General features: G+C 37.2%; 1 protein-coding gene across 10 annotated transcripts in view; it reads right to left on the bottom strand.

Moving 5' to 3' along the window:
* LRRC4C (leucine rich repeat containing 4C) overlaps nucleotides 1-12,817 on the bottom strand; it is a 490,575-nt gene that overhangs the window by 434,408 nt on the left and 43,350 nt on the right. The gene's annotated exons all lie outside the window — the stretch shown is intronic.

Genomic DNA, 12,817 nt, shown 5'->3' with positions numbered 1-12,817 from the left:
ACTATGAAAACACAGATTTTACATCCTTCTCAAAGCTGTTGGCAAAGTTAAAACAAAAACAAAAAAAAAACACAGAAGTAAACAAAAAAAACCTCCATGAAAACATTTTACTTAACCAAAAAGTTTTTTATGAAAAGTTCATGCAATCGCTAAATGAATGTATTTAAAAAAGGTAACTGATTCACCATGGCTACTTGGTGCAAAAGGATAGAAAAAAAAGCTTCAGGCCACTTACAATCTGAGTTTTCCTGAACTGAAGCTTTTCTCATCCAAAGTCTGTGCAGTGTATTTAGTGTACTTGATACTTAGTGATATTCTATAAATTGTTATATACTGAGAGATAATTAAAAAAAACAGAGTAAACTGTCTACCTAATTTAGAAGTAGTTAGAATTTAACAATCTCTCATGACAACTGCACAAATTAATGTAACTGTGACAAGCCCTTTCTTATCCTTTACATATACAATAAATTTCCAATTAGTCTAAAAGAGAATCAGTACTGAAAAGGACTAAAGTGAGAATTAACTTTTTTCGCTTTTGGTACTTTTTTATAAAGAATGAAACTGTAATGAAATGTGGAAAAAAAGCTTTTTTTTTTTTTCCTTTGCTATGAACTAAATTTTATAACCTGGCCTAAACCTGCTGAGCAATAGGACTTGACAAAACACATCAAGCAGATTGTCAAAACACCTCTCACTCCAGTGAGAGAAATTGGCCTGAATCCCAGCACAAGGATAACTAAGGCAGTGAAGCTGCATCCATCTACAAAAGTCTAACTTATTACTTCAAACTTATTAACTTACATTAAACAGACTGGAACACCAATAACCACCAAGGGGTTGGTTATTTTCTCCTATGAATTTTGCAAGGACAAGGCACTTTGGGGACCTTTTTTAGAGTGTATTTTTCCAAGGAAAAAATATCACACAGTGAACGTTATCAAGCCACTGGGTCTGCCAACATCCATGCTCATCTTATCAGGTATAGTTTGGAGGGAAACCAATAAGCAGACATTGGTGAAGACAACACTTGTGCGCTTCAATGAATATTCATTACATCCTCTAATTTATTATCATGTTTACAGCCAAAACTGCAGAGCAAATTACATTCTACATAAAGTCCCGAGGGGGTTTTCATTTCCACAGCTTGGACTGGCACCAAAATAAAGTACATTAGAGAGAAATTGCAAAGAGAGCCATTAATATTTAATGGACTACTAACAGCAGTGCTCCTCATGACAAAGTCACAGGGCAGAGGGGGGAAGGATCATTCAGAACTTTGCTCCACAAAATTCTTCTCATTAAGTAAACTGAATTCAAACAGATGGCTTTCTAAACAAAAGCAAACAAACAAAACACAAGAAATTCCCTCCACCTCCAATAACAAAAAAAACCTACAATCTCCCACACAAAAAAATCAAAGAACAACCACTCAACATTAAGTAGAAATAAAAAGCAAAAATTGGACCCAAGAGATAACAGATAGTGCAAAGGAGAAATAAGTGTATTACAGGAGCAGAGCAAAATTTGAAATGCACAAATTGGAACCATTGTATGGAGAAAACCCAAAATAATCAGTGGCTGGAAAATGTAAACAAGTCATAAACATAACAACACTGAAATTTTCATTTCCTAGCACAGAAAAAGCTTCAAGCTGCCCGTCCAAGGGAATGGAATTAAAACACAGGGAAAAACAAGTGTCCGGCAGCCAGCAGAACTTTTACAGCATTAGCACAGATGGTATAAACTTGTAACATCTCTCTAGTGATTCAAACAGGATGGCTGCAGCAGCACAGTCACTGCAGATGGCATGAAGGATAAGGATACTCACACTGGTCTAGATTCATTTCCAAAATTGAAAGCAGATACAGTAAGGTCACTTAATCTGGCTGTTTTCTTACTGCTCCTCAAAGCCAATGAGGAAATCCCAACTACTGGTCCTCTAACACCAGGTAAAGCAATAGTCTTGTGAATATAGTTTCTCTTTCAGATTCCAACTATAGCTCCAATGTAGCCTCAGAACACTGACCAATGACTACTGTTCATCACCTACTGGACAACTTCCCTTTCCACAGAAAAAATTCTTTGGTTTTGTCCTTATTCCATTACTCCTACACCCAGTATTTTAAAAATCTTGATCCTTCTGACTGCCTGAACCTGCAAGAAACAGACTCAGGCATATTTTTTTCATACCTGCTTAATTCAATCTTGCAATTACTCTATTCAAATTACTTTTGAGACATCATTACCAGTTTTCATCAACTGTTCCTTATGTCTTTCCATCTACTTTTTACCTTTCTATGGAAAGAATGAGACTGGAAACAGCACAAAACATTCTAAATTAAGTCAGTCTGAATAGCAACTCAGTGAAAATATATTCTAGACACAGATCAGTATTCACATCATGTTTCTTAGATGTTTATTATTTTCTCCAGGATGCAGTTTTCCAGACTATATTTGGTTTAGGTACCAACTGCTACAGCTGCCAGGGGAACAAACAAAGATAGCTACACAGAGGTCAACACCAATTAAGCAATCTCAGTCCTTGTCTTTTTTGTCATACCTTTTTCTGATCACACAATAAAACAATAACTTGTATGAAAGAGCATTAACTATATGGGGATTTGTTACATTAACTGTTTCATTGAAGGTTCCAAAGCATGATTATGGTATTTTGTGCTTAAAGTCTTTCTGGAAGAACAATTCAATCTCATAAATGTATTTAAATTCAGATCTATGTTGGGTGAAAATAACAGATTAAATCCCAAAACAATGTGGTGGTTTTTTGATCACACTACACAAGTGTGTTTTATTCTTGAAGATAATTGCTCTTAAAACAATATAAATAGCAAACTAAATGCTGCAAAATCACTTGAAGTAATTCAGTTTTAGATTTACAAAAAACACCAGTTAGAGTCAGGAGTAAAAGTCCTTTCAACTTTCATCACTGAGGTACTAACAGGGACAACTTCACCAGGTCCCCAAAAGTCTGGCATTCAATTTTGCAGTGGCCTTGCATTGAATTCTACCCTTTACTATCAACTTTGGGGCCATAATGTCCTTTTACTGAGGCTGCTTTTACAGCAGTTTCTCAGCTGAACCTGTCCTTTTTCACCCATGCCCCAGAAGCCAAAGACTGTTTCTGTTCAGAGGAACAGAGACTAGAGTCTGAAGAGCTGCTAACTCAAGCAGCAACAAGAAAAAAAACTGGTTTAAAATACCAAGAAAGACGTTTTTCTTCAGAAAAACTGGAGATAAAGGAACAATTTCATCAAGCAGGAATGCTTTAGCATTAAGAGACAAGAGGTGACAGACAAAATAGTTCATCCCTAGGCAGGGGAGATTCAACTCCCCAAGTTCCCTGGGGTTTGTAGACAGCAAGGCAGCAGAGCTGTTTCAAAGTTTCTGTTTCTAAGTAAAAAAACTTCCTTGCTCCACAGAATTTCAAAGCACATGGTATCGAGCCAATTAAAGGATACAAGAGACTCAAACCTACAACTCCCCTAAATTATGAGCTAAGGTGCACACCCGAGATATTCTCCTGGAAAGAAACAGGTGGCAGTGGACAGAGAGCAGCCAGCATGGGAACCCACATTCAGCTTGTGCTTCCCATGCCCAGCCGAAAAATATGAATAATGCAGGAAAATGAGAAAATTCAAGGCAGCGGATTAGACCATTCATCTTCAGCCTTGTAATTATCCTTCCTTCTGAATAATAATTTTTGGAAGGTGAAAGAACTAGTGAACAAGTACACTCAGCTCTTCAGACAGTCTCACATAAGTGAGATGCGAGTAACTAAATCTTGGGAAATGATCTTTGTGTAAATGCAAAGTTGTGATGAAGATTAGCAGGTCTCAGTAGAAGTATCAGATGTTATTGGATCTAATTAGAACTGATTTTTAGAGCAAGTTATGAGGAACATGATGAGTTCTAGAAATAAACAGGTTTCCCATTAAAATACTAGTATGTCAAATTATCAGATAACAGATCATGAGTAAGTTAATATATAGAAATATAACCCTTCAGAGCAACAACCTCATTTGCTGCTCACTTTAGATAGATATAGCACACACAAGGAATGTTTGTGTATAAGGCATTGTACTTGGATGAAATACAAATTCTCTCTTGGGAGAGCTGCACAAATCTAGGTCAAGGTTAAGATTTGGAAAAGTGTTTGAAAACAGATATAGAATAGAGGTCTTTTCTAGCTCCACATTTCACTGTGATTGAAAACAGTCTGATGTAGCCTGACTGTTGATACACTGAGCAGTATTTGATATTGAATCACAGATAGCTGTACAGGGAAGACTCCCGGTGTTCAACCCCAGCTGAGTACATGTGGAGGACAAACTGTGATTAATGCCCAAAGTCAAAGCTGACAACAGCTATTGCAGAGTGGATTACACAGCAACCTAACGTAATATTGCCAGACATCACCCTCAATCAAGCCTGTCTCCTGAAGAAAGTGATCAACACTAATCCCATTGCTATGCTATTATATCAGTAGACTCATAAGCTTTCCATTCCCCCATACCATTTAAAGGTCCAAAGATGATGGCTCCTGGCCATTTGGAGCACCAAAAGTTCAGACTTGACTGAACATTGCTAAAGGTTCTAAAGATTCATTCTCTTGGAAAAATCTTCACTAACAATATATCCCTCAACACCTACAGCTGAGAAACCATGCACATATCAGCAATGGACACCCTGAGCTAGCACATCCTTGTGCATCAATGTGACAACTGCATTATAAACACTATTTTTTATATTGCATATGCTTAAGCAAGCAAAATGATTGCAGACCACAGCCACATCACTCAATTGGCTAAATCCATAGAAGAATTAATGCAAACAGGCTTTGGCAAAGAGATTTTATTCTGAACTCTCAAATGGAAGTTTTATAATTTTGTCTGGTGAAATGCCAAAACACAACACAAAATATACGTAAAACACATGGAAAATGTTCTGTAGCTAATATTGCTTGATTCAAGCTCTCAATAATGAGAGCTCGAATCAAGTGTATCCAGTTACCAAATGCAAAACATCTATAGCTCAATACTTGTTTTGCTGATTTTCTTCTCCTTTAATTTGTTTTTAACCATAAGATTACCATTTCAATTATATTTAAGTACACTACAGAAGCAGCATTTACTAAGACCAAAATATTTTCCTCATTTTCCTCATTTGTCTAGGCCACAATTAGGACTTAGAACCAGGAATTTTTCAATTTTTGTTCTAACTTTCAGATTTGTTTTAGCTTTTGAAATCACCCAGTGAAAATAAGAAAATTAAATTTAAAATTATTTTTGTGTTGTATTTTAGAAAGGAAAGGAGGGCAGGTTAATACCAAACAGTTGATACGTGTCATACATTTATGCTCATATCTTTACAAAATCAATTGCAAGACACCAGTTAGCCTGCATATAAAGATCAATTTAGAATTTAACTTTATTAGGTTAGACAACTAAATTTTCCAACATACTTTAGCTAATCAATTTAAGGAAATATCTACTGCCATAAATATGATTCACCATGCCCTAAAATTAGAGTGTAAAAGATCTAAATAGTATAAATTATTTGAGAGAAGTAATCTTTTCCCTTCCTCAACTCTATGGGAATAGGAGAAGGGATAGCACTACAGTTTAGGCCAGATGCTAAATGTTGAACCAGACATTGAATGGCACAAACCCCACCCTGCATAGCAATGCTTTCAGTACTGATAGACAGCTTCAGTCTTCAGACTTTCTGCACCACAAGCACCATGTTATAGGTGTGTTATATTATCCACAGGGTTCAGGTAGTTCAGTCACATAAGCATGGTACACTGATTTTGAAATGAACTTAACTGAACTAAACAGCTTAACTGAAACTTACTTCAAAGATTTATCCCTAACTGCATTAAGGAAAATGGTGAGAGGCATTAAGACATTCTCTGCTATAAGTACATCAGAAAAACCCTTGTGATGTAGTGCTGAACATGCACTTAAAATCAGTTCTTTACAGCGTAGTTACTCCATCACCAGGCACAAAAATCTCTTTGTCACAGCAATTTATCAGTTTCCAGCAGACCCCTCCTTCCCAGGACAGCAAAACCCAGAGCCCAAACTGCTGCCAAGTGCACAAGCACCTGCCTCAGCTGGGCTCTCCAAGGCAGGCTCAGCCCTCGTTCAGGCTGAGCGTCAGTCTGCCAAATGGATCCTGACATCTTGCCAGAGGGGAGGGCTCCTACATGCTCGCTTACATACCGTCTCTTCTCCCACATCTGCAAAACCTGCAGCTAGCCAAATGTCTCCAGCTGCTCCTACTTTCACTCCTCTCACCAGTACTTGAGCACCTAGAGGGCACCAACTATGTCTGAACACATTTAATCAGAGCAAACTCAGTTCAAGTTGCTGCAAACAGAAAGGCATTCAAAACTCATTGATTTCCAACAGTAATTGGATCATTATGAAATGGGAAAAGAGCTAGGAGTTACAGGAGTTTGCTACCCATATTGCCATGCTACCTCCTCTCCTTGGAGGAAAAATCCTTGAGACTTTTATACCACCTCTATCACTATTTTTAGAGCCTACAATATCCTTAAAACCCTAATAAAGTCTAGCTGTCCTTCTAACACAATCATCCCAGTATGCTTAAGCCATCCAAAATAAGGTTCTTCTTGTTAGTTTCCCTTAATTTATTACAAGGCAGTCACTACTGGTTTGAGACCCTTACAGCTCAGGGTTTGTTAGCCATTCACTGTGTTTCCCAGAACAGTTTCCAGAAGCACTCTCATATTCACACCAACACCATAACACAGGAAAAAAGTAGAATATACTGTTCCACAGATGAAAAGGCCTGAGTATGGTAAAGATCTGCTATTCCAATTCATTATATTGATAACATTTACAGTTTTAAATCCTTAAAGTTTTAACAATGAATGGCAGGACACAGTTTTTTGTACTACAAGCATTTAGCTTATTCAGATGATGCAGAATGTTGACCCACTCTCATTTCCCGTGTCACAAGACAGTGAGTTTGCTGCTGATGTGTGGCTAGGATGGAGAATACCACAGCAGCACTCCAGTTGTTTTCTCTGCCTTCAACACTCCAGAATGGAACTTGTACAAATTTACGTTGTTTAGGCCAAAAGACTTGCTTGGACAGACTTTCTTCAGCTGTCATGCATGGATGAGTATAAATATTTATGAGGGCAGAAAAGCACATCAAAACCTAGTGGAGCTGTGAGACAAGCTTAAACAATGATATTTACAACCCATTAACATAGGTTGTGCTGTCTTTCTCAACTCACTAGGTACAAAAAGCTTCAAGAGCTGGTATAATTTCACTGTGGCGCATCAAAAGCATCAGAGAAAGTTAATATTATCACATAAGCATGCACATCCTTACTGGAAGGTTTAAAATTCTTGTAAGAAGAGACACCTGCCCCAAGGCATTTCATTTTGTTTCAGTAGAGTTGAAAATGGTGCTGCAACTTCTCTTGTGTTCTTTATATAAAGATCCACCAGCTGGTGTTGAAAGTTATACAAAAGCTGTAAGTAACAAGAACTGTGTTTGAGGGGGATTTTGTTATTTTATGGTGTCCTGAATACCTTGCTGAGGAATGCACAGTTAGCATTCTGGTTTTCCTCTGGAAATTTCCCAGACTTGGCAAAATATTTAAACAGGAACACAAACAGGTTTCACCATGCTCTAAATATGAACCATTTTAAGAAGTCTGAATATATTTAGGGCACACAAACATTGAAGATCATAAGTAATTTTTTTTTAAATTATACATAGGTACTATAAGAGAAAACTTAAGGTAAAATGAACAAGTCATTCAAGGTTCCAATTTGACCATACACTGACTATCTACAGTAAAAGGGAATATCAGAGATGATAAAGAGGCCTTCCTAGTAATTGCAAGGAGCAAGCAAACAGTTGCAGATCAAATTACATTTTTCTCAATATGAGATGAAATCTAGTTAAACTTTTCTTAGAAACACAAGAATCTTAAAAAATTAAGAATTTAAAAACATCAGGTTGTTTCACATAAAAAAAGAACACTCATATATGTTTGAGACCAGTGGACCAACATCTTCACAACTGTCTTAAGTGTGTTTGCTTTCCACTTTAGAAAATAGGGCAAACATGATAAAATAATGTGCTGCTGTTGAACAACCCTTTTAATGTAGAAAAGTTTTGGCTGGTTTTGCAAATAGTTACTTTGAAACAACAAAACTTTTCACATCATCCAATTTCAGTGTTCCCTCACCCCCATCAGTATAATAAAATTTGGCATCACAACAACACCACATCGTTCAGCCTGGAAGAATTTTGGGAAACAGGCCTTGCATGAAAAATACACAGTGTGTTACACTAACTTCACCAGCTCCCACTTAGCTTGCAAAACTTTATGGAAAATAGAACACAGTACTATGGCTGCTGAAGTCAAAGTATTCTTTAAAAAAAGATGATTCCATTTGATTCCCTCACCTTAAATGTTTTTGATTCTCCAGCAGTCTCACTTCTATGGGATTTCTACAGAGATGCAGAGTCACTGCTTCTTTAACCTTCCTAGCTCAGCTCATAACTTTTTTGGACACTGATACCCTGACAAAATACAGCAACCACCAGAGATTATCCACCTAAAAATTATAAGTAAACCCAGCTCCCATTTTCATTCAAAATGCAGCTCTTATTTTCACTCAAATATTAGAAGCAGATGGGCCTGGGGATTATTCTCCCCATTGACCAAAGCATTAGAGAGGATACCAGAAAAAAAATACTATCTTAAAATCACCTAAGTAAGCTAGGCTGATATTAAGATTCTCTGCTATGGTTTAATAGCACTGTATAAACATTAAAAATATTCAAAACACATCTTTGGAGTGAAAAATCAAGTGCCAGGATTCTTCCCTCAAAGTTGCAGCCACATATCTAATTAAAAAGGAAGTAGTCAATTAAAATTGTACAAAAGAGACACTGAAGAATAACAAAGTGTTGTGGGACAAAAGGAAACATGAACGTCAATTCAGCAATCAGGAATTTACAATAAAAATAAAATAGAAGTGAAAATCAGATCTTTGCCACTTAAAAAAAGTAAATCCAAAATATTACACAGCTTGGAGAAAAACACCTTCCATCCACACATTACAAAAACAGATGTATAGTCATCATTAGGTCAAGCACTCAAGTCAGACAGAGACATTATTAAGATTGTCTGTTCAAATCTAACTCACCCCCAGTGATCATTGTATTTTTTGCTACAGGAATCAGCAATCTATAGCTTTTGTGCCAAAAGCTATGGATATGCTGGCAAATAGTTCTGCCAAGTAGGAGCTACAGCCCAGCAGGAGCAACTCAGCACTCAAATGGTACACATGCCAAGAATGCACTTCTGACTGTGCCCAGTCAGAGCCCAGCAGCCGAGCACTAATTCAGTGCTGGAACACTGGAGATGACCTTGCCTCAAACAGGCTCATCTAAAAGTCAGGTTTTATGCTCCATGACCAACTTATGACATAAGGCAAGCACAAACACTGGGGCACCAATACCAAAATCACAGTCCTGATGTAAATCAGCTCACCAGTGTAAACCTATCCCTTGCAGAAAATATAAGTGCAGCTTCTGACTGACATCTGGCCAGTTTATGTAGGGCTAGAAGTCAGAGCATCACTAAATGCATGCTTTCCAGAGCAAATGGTTTCCATATCTAAGTTACTGGCAGTATCTCAGATTCCTCATCCATTGAAGTATCAAATTATACAGGTACGGTCTGCTTCATGAATAAATGACAAAATAAATCTGACTTAGCAGTGCTAAGACATGTAGTAACCACCTCCACCGTGCAGCTCCCTTTAAAAAACTTAGTTTCCAGTGTTCCAGCCCTCCCTCCCCTCTTGTTCCCAAAAGAAGTCTCATCAAGTCAACAATATCACCAGGAAATATTTTATTATGCAAGTATTTTTTTCTATAAAGCTACATCCAAATTTTCTATTTTGCACTTCTTAATTACCAACCTTAAACTCCATTATCCCATTCTCCAGAAGACATCAGCGCTACTCACTGCACACAGTCCTATGGCTCATCAGTGGATGTCACAGATTACACTCAAATTTTTCATTGGTCACATCTCACAGAAGATGAAATTTTACATTTGCACAGTGCTGACCTTCAGAGTTACTGCAGCCAATAACACCACCTCTGATTTTATAACCACAAAACCTCTTCCTCTCCCCTTCCTCATACTTCCTCCACTGCTTATTTTTTATCATTCAGAAGGCAGTATCTATCAATGTGCCGCAAAGCTGTTGAAATTTAAAATATAATGGAAGCGGATCAATCAAAGGGTACTCAAAATCATAGGAAAAGAAGGGAGAATATTCTCAACATTTCTGTTGCTGTGTTCAAGGAGTTACCTAGGCGCAAAAAAAAAGTTATATTGAAGAGGCAATAGAAAAGCTGGAGAAGTATACGAGCAATAACTCAGCTAACTGCATCTGAATTTGTTTTCTCTGATTGCCTAGAAGCTGATGTTATTTACAGAAACCAGGAACAAAGCAGTTGCAATGAAATTACTACAAGAAAGCCTGGCAATAATGATATTAAATCCATGTTGTTCTAATTATTCTCAGTATGCAATTTGGTTCTATCCTCAGTCTTGCTGTCTAAAAGCAGCTGGGTTTCCCTCCTTCCAGCAGAGCAGAGCATGAAGGCAGTAGTCCCCTTTCATTTCTTTGTCATTCACTAGGTCATTGAACAGGAGGATACCTTTGGGCACAATGGGAGAAGTCACAAAGCAAATACTTTGTCTCTCTGAGCCTAAAAAATTATTATGAAGCATTACCTGCAGTATTGTGCCACAATGAGCACTCAGACAGGAAAAGTTTAGCAAGAAAACAAGGCGGCTTAACTAGTGAATGGAGAAGACTCAAGTCACCAAGGCAAGCAAACAGACATGTTAAGGTTTTAACAAAACCTTCTGTGACAGAGCAGTCTTACAGATTCAAACAATACACAAAAAAACCCTTACAGAATGTCAGGATGTCTATCTCTAATAACTCCCAAGTTTCGGGCAATGCTGCTCCTCCCAGAAACATATAAATGGTTATACACTTTGCAGTTAGATTTCTTGTACATAACGTTATACTTCCATCAATACTCGAGTTTTTCTTCAGTTTGAATTTACTTGTACATCTGTGCAGCCATTTTAATTTTTAAAATTCTATTAACTAGTACCTTTGATTTCTCTTGCCATCTACATTCAATTAATACCAGTGGTGACCAACTGAATGACTAAAAAGTAGAGACACGCAGACAGGGGAAGGAAGGTTATGTGCTTACCCTAGAAAACAAGGCTTAAAAAAATCACAGTTAATTCTCTTAACAAGTTCATTGAAACAAAGCTGGAGCACATTTTTTAAGTTCTAAGTGGCAGAAAAGGGGCAAGTAACCATGAGGAGAAAACAGAGCAGTTAATTCCATGCACCATTCCCCTCAAAGCAAGGCAACATGTGGCAGGGTCGAAGGAGACATGGACACAAAATCCACATAAAAGAAACAAATGTTTGAGGAATTGTAATGAAACCAGGAATAGAACTCAGAAATGGAGGAGGGAAAAAAAAATCAGGGGAAAGTGATAAAAAAAAACTTCCAATGGAAATGGCTACTGTTGGCTCAAAAATCAATGTTGTACTTAGCATGTTCTTGATGGTGCAAGAAATATGACTTTGACAAAAAAACCTATATGGAACTCCAATTAGCTATATTATAAATAGAAAGCAATTTGATAATAAATAAGGAAGGCTACAGGTCCATAAAGAGAGCTCCTTTCTTCAACATATGTTGACATATTGCAGTGTAAATGACCTCCTCCCCGATTCTATAAGTAGTCTTCATTTATTTTTACATTACAACTTCCCTCTAAAAATGTACACAACACTTTCCAATTCATACATTAGTTGGTATTACTTGCCCTCTTCACCAAATAAAAACCACTACAAAAACACAGGAGAAACTTCAAAAATAGGAGGTCCTGAACTGAGCACCTCTATTTGGGCTTGCATGCTTTCTGACTTTGACAAATTTAATTCTGAGGCTAACTTCTCCATTAATTCAAATATTTGATATGAACTGTGTTTTTAGGAGCTTCAGTATATATTCCCGACAACTGCTACCAATAAATTAATGGTTTATCACATAACTCCACAATTTTACTTGGTTCTGACTGAATAATACTGGGGCTAAATATTCTCCCTGAACTAGAAGGTGTTAAGGAACAGACCTTCAATAATTTAGGCATTATCATGAGCAAGCAAATACAGAATATGAAGGACATATACAGCCTCTCATGCTGCCCAATGTAACAGTTTGTTCAAGATTATAACACCTCTTGTAACAGTAAAGATCTATTTCTATTTCACTTCAATACAATTATTTAACTGGCTTGAGCATTCTGAAAGGATTACCTTCAGCTTCCAGGCACAGACCCACACAGGTGCTTAACTTCTGTGGCACTTTTAAAATAGCAGTGTTTTTAATTCCTATAAAGCAGCGATATAATTTCAAGATGCAAAATAGTAAACATATCCTCCTCCTGCAAGTGTGATATGTTTAGTAAGTAATTGCATCTCCCTGTTGACTACCTGTGAGCCTTTATTGCAAACTAACTTCAAGCAGTACCCTAAAAAAAAATCTAGGAATCAAGGACACCATAAATCAATTTGGTAGCCTACAGATCCAGCCTCATCCATTGCTTTGTACATTGATCAGGTTCAGATCAAAGATGGTGCTTTAGGAAAAGTATTGCAGATGAGGTGTCTTAGCAGCACAC

Source organism: Passer domesticus, chromosome 6 (assembly GCF_036417665.1).
Source record: "Passer domesticus isolate bPasDom1 chromosome 6, bPasDom1.hap1, whole genome shotgun sequence".
In the NCBI taxonomy this organism is placed as follows: domain Eukaryota; kingdom Metazoa; phylum Chordata; class Aves; order Passeriformes; family Passeridae; genus Passer; species Passer domesticus.
This window is presented reverse-complemented; position numbering and strand designations above follow the sequence as displayed.